Source organism: Tachyglossus aculeatus, chromosome 2 (genome assembly GCF_015852505.1).
Source record: "Tachyglossus aculeatus isolate mTacAcu1 chromosome 2, mTacAcu1.pri, whole genome shotgun sequence".
In the NCBI taxonomy this organism is placed as follows: domain Eukaryota; kingdom Metazoa; phylum Chordata; class Mammalia; order Monotremata; family Tachyglossidae; genus Tachyglossus; species Tachyglossus aculeatus.
The window spans coordinates 119,092,202-119,101,969 of record NC_052067.1 but is presented as its reverse complement, the minus strand read 5'-3'; the positions used below and the strand labels follow the sequence as shown (position 1 = coordinate 119,101,969).

General features: G+C 38.9%; 1 non-coding gene across 1 annotated transcript; it reads right to left on the bottom strand.

Moving 5' to 3' along the window:
- Window positions 1-587: 587 nt before the first annotated feature.
- LOC119925126 lies at window positions 588-725 on the bottom strand. The gene has a single exon (XR_005449794.1). It is a non-coding gene; the product is annotated as a small nucleolar RNA SNORA7 (small nucleolar RNA).
- Window positions 726-9,768: the final 9,043 nt, after the last annotated feature.

Here is a 9,768-nt window from a genome sequence, read left to right as displayed (position 1 = left end):
CATGTTCTCCCACTCCTCAATAATTTCCAGTGGTTGCCCACCCAGCTTCACATAAAGCAGGAACTCATTAGCATAGGTTTTAAAACATTCAATCACTTTGCCAACACCTACTTTACCTCACTGATTTCCCTTCCCTCATGCTCCACTCCTGTAATGCAAACCTAGAAACTGTACCTTGATGTTGTGTAGCTGGCCTCTGACCTCTAGCTGAAATCCTGCCTCTACCCTGGAATGCTTTTCATCCTCATATCTAACAGACAATCACCCTCCCCACCTTCAAAGCCTTTTCCTACTAACCCTTCCTTCTGTGTCACCTTTGCATCCTTCATCCCTTCCTCCTTTAGCCCCACAACATTTGCCTTGTCTTGTCATATGTTGTCAGGTCATCTCTGACCCATAGTGACACCATGGACACATCTCTGCCAGAACACTACACCTCCCTCCACAATTCTTCTGGTAATGTATTCATAGAGTTTTCTTGGTAAAAATACAGAAGTGGTTTACCATTACCTCCTTCTGCACAGTCAAATTGAGTCTGCTCCTCAACGGTCTCTCATGCCGCTGCTGCCCAGCACAGGTGAGTTTTGACTTGTAGTAGATTGTCTTCCACTCCCTAGCCACTGCCCAATCTAGGAATGGAATGGATATGCCTCTGCTTGACTCTCCCTCCCTTATTCAAGACTGGTAGGATACTGGCAATTCTCCAGCTGTGACCCTGAGAGAGGAACACTAATGTATGTATCTATAATTTAATTTATTTATTTTAATGTCTATCTCCGACTCTAAATAGTAAGCTTGTTGTAGGCAGGAAACATATCTACCAACACATTGAGCACTTGATTGATGATTGATTTAGGGCACCAAAGCCTGGTTTCAAACAAACTTTAGAGTGCTGGGAGTGTTCCTAATTTCAAAATATTCTGATATATTCTAAAAACATTAAATTGATATTCAGTCCATAATTTAGTGTTTCTCGAATTGACTATTTTTAGGCTACCATATACCATGCAGCATTGTACTAAATAGTTTTCTTGTTGCTAGAAAGTGATAATTGCTTTTCTCAAAGCATTCCTGGAGAGGAATTGATCAACCACCTCCAAATGAACAGCAAAATCATAGCCGTATTTCACTTTTTATTGCTACTAGTCCTTCCTGATCTTGCCATTCTTGGGATAAACATAGAAATGAATATGGAAAAATAATATTCCCTAATGTTTGAAAAATACTTTTGCTCTACCCAGGAAGCAGGAAAAGACTCAGAAAATGATACATTTAAATGATTGTAATGAATAAAATAAAAGAACAAGAAGTATAGAACCAACAAGTGCAGTAGTAATGAAAGGTAGTTAGGATGTAGTTGTATGATGATGTATTATAAAAAAATTAATCTAAGGAAATTATTCCTTGAAGATATAGCCTACTTTGGGAGTATGCTTCTAGCATCTGCTATCTCATTAGAACAAAATTAAAATAAGCTATTTGGATGGAGACAAAGTATTCATTTCCAACTGGACCTACTAAAGCAATTTTGAACTAAACAAGGCAAGGCAAAATAATTATTCAATCGCATGGGACAAAATCATTTCCCTGTCATTTCCCTCCAATATAATGTTCAAATTTGAAGCTGAGACGTTTGATATCTAACAGAAAACAGAGACTGAGAGTGAACAAGTGGTTTGAAAAACTCATGGCTGCTTAATCTGGAAAACATGGCAAACTACTGGTAATCAACCTTCAATCTTTAAAGTTCCTTAAATTTCCAGGGGCTATACTTTCTGCCTTCTTAATCAACCAATCAGTGGTATTTATTGAGTGTTTAGTGTGGAAGAATACAATACAGTCTAGAGTTCATAGACACAATCCCTGCCCACAAGAGGGCCTACATTCTAGAAGGGGAGACATACATTGGAATAAGGTACAGATAGGGAAGTGGCATTGCAGATAGGGGAAAGTGCTAAGAAGCTGAAGATTTTGTATATATAAAGGGTGTGTGAGTGTTAGAGGTGGAGTGGGGGGGCTCACAGTCCTCTCACGTGCTCTGTAGAGTGTTCTGCACAAAGTGATCAATGAATGCCATTGATTGTTTTTCAGTTTGTGAAGATCATGTGGTTGTCAAAAAAAAAACTTGGGGGCACTGTTTCTCTTGCCTACTATTTACTAGAGATATTAATGATACATGATATATCTAAAAAGTAGGAAAAGTAAGAGAAGGGAAATTCTAGAGACCTTGAAGGTTGAAGCATGAGTATAAAGCAAAACATTTAAAAATGGTACAAGTAGACCTTTGAAAGTGTCATTACATAATAAACCATTAATTCAGAAGATTCTTCACTCTGCATATCCACTAGTAAGGGATGCTTCTTCCTATCCTTAATATTTTCAATCCATTATCAGAAACTGAAAAGAATCAGATGGATAATCTGATTCCATTTTGGAGTTATTTTGAGATGCACAACCTATGACACTTTCATTATAGTTTATTATTTGTAGAACCAGCTGTAAACTACTGAGACATGTAACATGATCGAGACATAGATTGTTACTCTAGGTAACATATTTGTAACATATGTAACATAATAATTATTATTACATATTACTATAACAAATTTTACCTTGGCTTCACAGACTCCATCCTCTCCTGGTTCTCCTCTTATCTCTCTGGCTGTTCATTCTGTCTCCTTTGCAGGCTCTTCCTCCCCCTCTCACCCCCTTACTGTAGGGGTTCCTCAAAGGTCAGTTCTTGGTCCCCTTCTGTTCTTTATCTACACTCACTCCCTTAGTGAACTCATTCATTCCCACAGCTTCAACTATCATCCCTATGCTGATGACACCCAAATCTACATATCTGCCCCTGCTCTTTCTCCCTCCCTTCAGGCTCGGGTTTCCTTCTGCCTGTAGTACATCTCCATCTGGCTGTCTGCCTGCCGTCTAAAACTTAATATGTCCAAGACTGAACTCCTTATCTTCCCTCCCAAACCCTGCCTTCTCCCTGACTTTCTGGTCACTGTAGACGGCACTACCATCCTTCGCGTCTCACAAGCCTGCAACTTTGGTGTCATCCTCGACTCTGCTCTCTCGTTCACCCCTGACATCCAATCCATCACCAAAACCTGCCAGTCTCACCTCCTCAACACCGCCAAGATCCACCCTTTCCTCTCCATCCAAACGACTACCCTGCTGGTTCAATCTCTCATCCTATCCCGACTGAATTACTGCATCAGCCTCCTCTCTGATCTCCCATCCTCCTGTCTCTCCCTGCTTCAGTCTATACTTCACCCTGCTGCCCGGATCATCTTTGTGCAGAAACGCTCTGGGCATGTTACTCCCCTCCTCAAAAATCTCCAGTGGCTACCAGTCAACCTACACATCAAGCAAAAACTCCTCACTCTCGGCTTCAAGGCTCTCCATCACCTCGCCCCCTCCTACCTCACCTCCCTTCTCTCCTTCTACAGCCCAGCCCACACCCTCCACTCCTCTGCCACTAACCTCCTCACTGGGCCTCGTTCTTGCCTGTTCCGCCATCGACCCCCAGCCCACGTCCTCCCTCTGTCCTGGAATGCCCTCCCTCTGCACACCCGCCAAGCTAGCTCTCTTCCTCCCTTCAAAGCCCTACTGAGAGCTCACCTCCTCCAGGAGGCCTTCCTAGACTGAGCCCCCTTTTTTCTCTCCCCCTCCTCATCCCCTTCCCTACCTCCTTCCCTTCCCCACAGCACCTGTATATATGTTTGTATAGATTTATTATTCTATTTATTTTACTTGAACATATTTACTATTCTATTTATTTTGTCAATGATGTGCATCTAGCTTTACTTCTATTTATTCTGAGGACTTGACACCTGTCCACATGTTTTGTTTTGTTGTCTGTCTCCCCCTTCTAGAATGTGAGCCCTTTGTTGGGTAGGGACCATCTCTATATGTTGCCAACTTGTACTTCCCAAGCACTTAGTACAGTGCTCTGCACACAGTAAGTGCTCAATAAATATGATTGAATGAATGAATGAATATATTATGCATTTTTATAATTTCTAATTCAGTAACAAATCATTTTTTTAAGATTGAAATACTTCATTTTTTATAGAATATCCAATTTTAATCTAGCATTCATAGATTGGATACTTTATAATTTCCATTGAGCATTAGCAAACAATTTGTGTTTACCTACTCTGTGGATACAATACCAGAATGATTGCAGATGGAGAGCGAGACATTCTGGGACAGATGTGTTCATGGTGTCGCTGTGGGTCAGAAATGACTCAACAGCAAAAGACAAGACAAATCAGTATTTTTTACATTTGATAAATGAAGGTTTTGGGGGATAAAAAGATGACCAAAAAAATCACAGGAAAATTATGTGATAAATAGCAAAATTAAAATTAAAATTTCATTCCTTCTCTTTATCGTAAAGCTTTGCTGTTCTTTGAATGGAGTTTCCAATGGCATATGCTTTTTCTTCTCGAACAGTAATTAGCTTCCTTTAAAAAGATCCTCTTTGACAGTTCATTTCTGAAAAATGAAAATTACAGCTAGTGTTTAGGTATCAAATGTTCTAGATCTCTGTGTAGTGAGGCACAGAGACATGATAGGCTCTATCAATAGTTGCTTTTTTTCAAAACATTGTGCAGCCTTGCACTTCTGAAAAAAAGTTGGTCAATCAATCATTTATTAAGTACTTAATGGGTGCAAGTACTTACTGAGTGGTATATATAAATAGAGTTGGTGGACATGATCCCTGAGCACAAGGAGATTACAATCTATAAAAGGAAACAGGCATTAAAATTAATTTACAGATGGGGGAACTAGTAGAGTATAATGATATACAAAAGCGCTGTGGGTTGGGTATCCAAATGCTTAAAGGTAATGTAAGCCCACTGTGGGCAGGGAATGTGTCTATTATATTGTTGTGTTGTATTCTCCCAAACTCTTTAGAACTGTGCTCTGCACACAATAAGCACTCAATAAATGCAGTTGATTGATTAAAATCAGTGGAGTAACTACATAAGTGATAGGATGGTAAGGATATAGTACTCCAAATCAACACTAAATGATACTAAGTCAAGGATTATGATACATTACTGAAGAATCTATAAGAACCAAATACCTTTCCACATTAGCAGTAAAGGAAGGATGGGTTATTTCATCAACAGTCCCATCAGTCAAGGAGGAAATCATAAGAAAATAGTAACAGCACTTCCTTCACCTATCAAGTTTCCATCATTATGACTGAAGTTCTATGGAACTTAATTTGCAAACATGTGATGGCATGTCTGCAACTCTAAAATATATAGTGAAAACATCAACAAACTTGAACGGTGAAGCAATGTAAACTTCTTACAGGCTAGAAAACTGAAATAATACCATAGGATTTTTAAAAAGTCTTTGTCATCAACATGAATAGAGTACAATATATGGAGTCTAATTAGATTGGGACTTTAGTCCCAGCTATGTTACTTGCTATATGAACTTGGACAAGCAAGTCATTTAGCTTCTCTGGGCCTCAGTTCCTCATCTGTGGGAACCCATGTAAGACAGTGACTAAGTGTCTTCCAATTATCTTGTATTTACTCTAACATTTAGCATAGTGTTTGCCACATAATACATTCCTGAATAAATTTAATATCATCATGTAATATATAATATATAATTAATACCATTATTATTATTACCATTACCATGATTATGTATGCAGTCATGGAATCTTAATAGTCTTCATTGTTTACAACTTTTTAATAGCTAATAAAAATATTATTAACTATGTCCCCCAAGAATGGTCATGTGGTTTTAGATCCTGGCATTCAGGCAACAACTTTAAGGCCATTATGTATTGTCCCTAGACCTTGCTAAAACAATTTGATATTTAGCAGGCCTTACCTCAAGTATGACTGCCCTAAAAGAAGTCGAGATATTAAGTCTTAAGTCATCAAAATGGACACTGATAAATTACTTAATGCTTGGTTGCCCAACAACAATAGAGTTCACTGGAATTCATTCATTCAGTCGTATTTATTGAGCACTTACTGTGTGCAGAGCACTGTGCTAAGCACTTGGGAAGTACAAATCAGCAACATATTCATTCAATCATTTATTGAGCGCTTACAATGTGCAGAGCACTGTACTAAGTGCTTGGGAAGTACAAGTTGGGAACATATAGAGATGGTCCCTACCCAACAACAGGCTCACAGTCTATTAATGGGCTCACAGTTGTTCATTGCCTTTAAGGAATGTACCATATAAAGGGGAAAACAGATATAAAAGCAATTACAAATAAGAGTTTAAAGATACGTACATCATTGTTAAGGGTGGGTACCCAAGTAAACGCCTAGTACAGTGCTACGCACACAGTAAGTACTCAATAAATATCATTGAATGAAGTGCTTGTGTGATGCTATAGTGCTGCAGTGGCAGTAGAAAATAAGGCGGCAAGATGGAGAGATTAATCAAGGAAGGCTTCCTGGAGGAGATATGATTTCAAAGGGCCTCAAAAATAAGAATAGAAATAGTCTTCCAGATGTGAAATAGGAAGAAGTGTCCAAGCAAAATGGATGAGTAAAATGTTTGTATCAAGAAGAGAGATGACATTGGGGCATGGTGAATAGGTTGGTTTGTAGAAACCAAGCACCCAAACTGATGTGTAGTAGGAGAGGAACAAGTATCAGTAGGGGGTAGTAATAAGAAAGTAACTCCACCTGAGTGCAGTTCACTCAACTTATCTGCTATCAGCATAAAATATCCATTGTTATTATCGAGACTGTTTTTCAATATTACTTAACATCATTCATTTTATCTTACCTGCTTGCATAATTTCAGCATAAAACTTTCATTTCACCATAAACCATTTCTTTCGTCTGGATCCTGTTACCATCCATTTTTCCTAAATGACCTGCCCAAGAGAATTGGGTTTCTGTGACCATTCTTCAATGTTGAGGAGTTCACTGTAGTTCCACAACCTTGTTGTTTGTCATTTTTCTGCATTTGATGTTGGAATATGGTTTGTAGGTGATATTGGGGAAACTGCTAAAGTAACTGAATATTTGGTTCTTTATTAAGTCAGATTTCACAATTAAAGTTTTTCCCTACAGACCTGTTGTGTTGCTCAGGTGAAAATCACTTTAAAAATACCCCTTGTCCCTCAAGTGGAATGTTAAAGTCCTACTCAACGCTTCTTCAGGATTGTACTTGGATGACCCCTCCACTCATTTGCTACAGCTCTGTGAGTCAAAATCAATGTTTCAAGATACTTGGTTCTACCACTCACTTGAAGTAACACATTTATTTTGTCAGCTACTGAGTTTTCTCGTAAACCTATTTTAGTACAGATTTACCTGTGGTATGAGACAGATGTCTCTAGGGCTCTTTCATCAACACAATTCAGTGATTTGCTAATTGTATGCAATGAGGGCTTTATGAATAATTATGGAATGATAAAATTGCAACTGAATCCAGTGACAGTGAGATTTGATTCACCAAGACATGAAACTCAAGGATTGAGAGGTTTTCATTTTAAAATAACATAGAAGAAACTTCAGGAAAAGATACAATTTCCTGTCTTGACGAATACAATTAATAAATGTGAAAGGATTTTATTGAAATCTTTGTAGCTTAGAATGTGAAATGCTGTACATTTAGAAACTAAGACAGTAGATGCATTTGAGGGTACAGATTTTTATGCAATTTAGTAAAAGAATAGTTTGATACAAAAAGAACTAAAAATCTTAAGCACCTGTGGTAAAAAGAGAAATACATTGAGCAAATGGATAATAGGCTGTGCTGCTGCATTCAGAATCTGAATCATTTCAGGATATGCATTTTTCCCTTAGTATTCCTAAGTTAATACTAGCTTTATTAAAAGCAATTAGTAAATTTCTAAGGTCTTGGGAGAGTACAGTAAATCAGAGTTGGTACACATTCATTCGTTCATTCAATCGTATTTATTGAGCCTTTTAGACTGTGAGCCCACTGTTGGGTAGGGACTGTATATGTTGCCAACTTGTACTTCCCAAGCGCTTAGTACAGTGCTCTGCACACAGTAAGCGCTCAATAAATACGATTGATTGATTGAGCGCTTACTGTGTGCAGAGCACTGTACTAAGCGCTTGGGAAGTACAAGTTCACAACATATAGAGACGGTCCTTACCCAACAACGGGCTCACAGTCTAGAACAGGGAGACTGTTCCCTGATGTTCCCTGATCATTGTCTAGAGGGGAAGATAGATATTGATATAAATAAATAAGTTATAGATATGTACGTAAGTGCTGTGGGACTGAAAAAGGGTACAAGGGTTCATACAGAACTGTGCTCAGTGCTTAGAACAGTGATTGCATATAGTAAGCACTTAACAAATACCATCATTATTATTACAGAAGAGAGTGGAAGAAGAAATGAGGGCTTAGTCAGAGGAAGCCTCTTGGAGGAGATGTGCTTTTAATAAGGTTTAGAAGGTGGCTAAAATGATCATCTGTCAGATAGGAAGAGTGAGAATGAATGAATGAAGAGTGATGGTATTCCAGGCCAGAGGCAGGATGTTGGCAAAAGGTCAACAGTGAGATAGACGAGATGGTATAGTGAGTAGGTTGACATTAGAGAAACAAAGTGTTTGGGCTGGGTTGTAGTAGTAAAGCAGCAAGATAAGGTCAGAGGGTGCAAGGTGATTGGGTGCTTTAGTGATGATGGTAAGGTATTTATGTTTCATGTGGAGGTGGATGGGCATTCACTGGAAGTTCTTGAAGAGTGGGAAAACATAAACTGACTATTTTTATAGAAAAATATACTCTGCTCAGGGTAGCAAAGTGAAGTAAGTCCTGGGGTGAGGATAGACAGGAGGTAGGGAGGTCAGCAAGGAGGATGATGCAGTAATCAAGGCATGATAGGATAAAAACTCCTCACCATTGGTTTTAAAGCACTCAGTCACCTTGCCCCCTTCTACCTCACCTCACTGCTCTCCTAATACAACCCAGCCCACACACTTCATTCCTCTAATGCTAAGCTTTTCACTGTGCCTAAATCTCATCTATCTCATCACCAACCTCTCGCCTACGTCATTCATTCATCCAATTGTGTTTATTGAGGGATTACTGTGTGCAAAACACTCAATGTAGAGCTTGGGAGAGTACAATATAACAGACACATTCCCTGGTCACAACAAGCTCATGTCTTGCCTCTGTGCTGGAATGTGCTTTCTCCTCAAATCTGACAGAAAATTAGTCTTTCCCCCTTCAAAGCCTTATTGAGGGCACATCTACAAGAGACCTTCCCTGACCAAGCCCTCCTTTCCTCTTCTCCTACTCCCTTCTGCTTTACCCCAACTTGCTCTTTTTGTTCATCCTCCCTCCCAGTCCAACATCACTTATGTACATATCTATAATTTATAATGTAAACAGACAAATAGACAAAAATTATTAATGTCTGTTTTTCCCCCTCTAGACTGTAAAATGAGCTTTCAGTTGTGGGCAGAGATCCTGTCCCTTCATTGTTGTATTGCACTCTCCCAGGTGCTTGGTACTGTGCTCTGCACACAGTGATCACTCTATAAATATAATTGAATGAATGAATGAATAATATGTAAAATTTGATGCGTAAAGATGTCCTGAAGGCAAGAGGAAATACAAGACTACAGAGAAGGAGAGGTCCGGACTGGAGATATAGATTTGGGAATTATTTGACTAGAGATCATAGTTGAAGGTATGGCAGGGAATGAGTTCTCCAAGGGCATGGGTATAGATGGAGAAGAGAAGGATAGAGAGGCAACATGTCCTAATTCCAGATCTGCTACT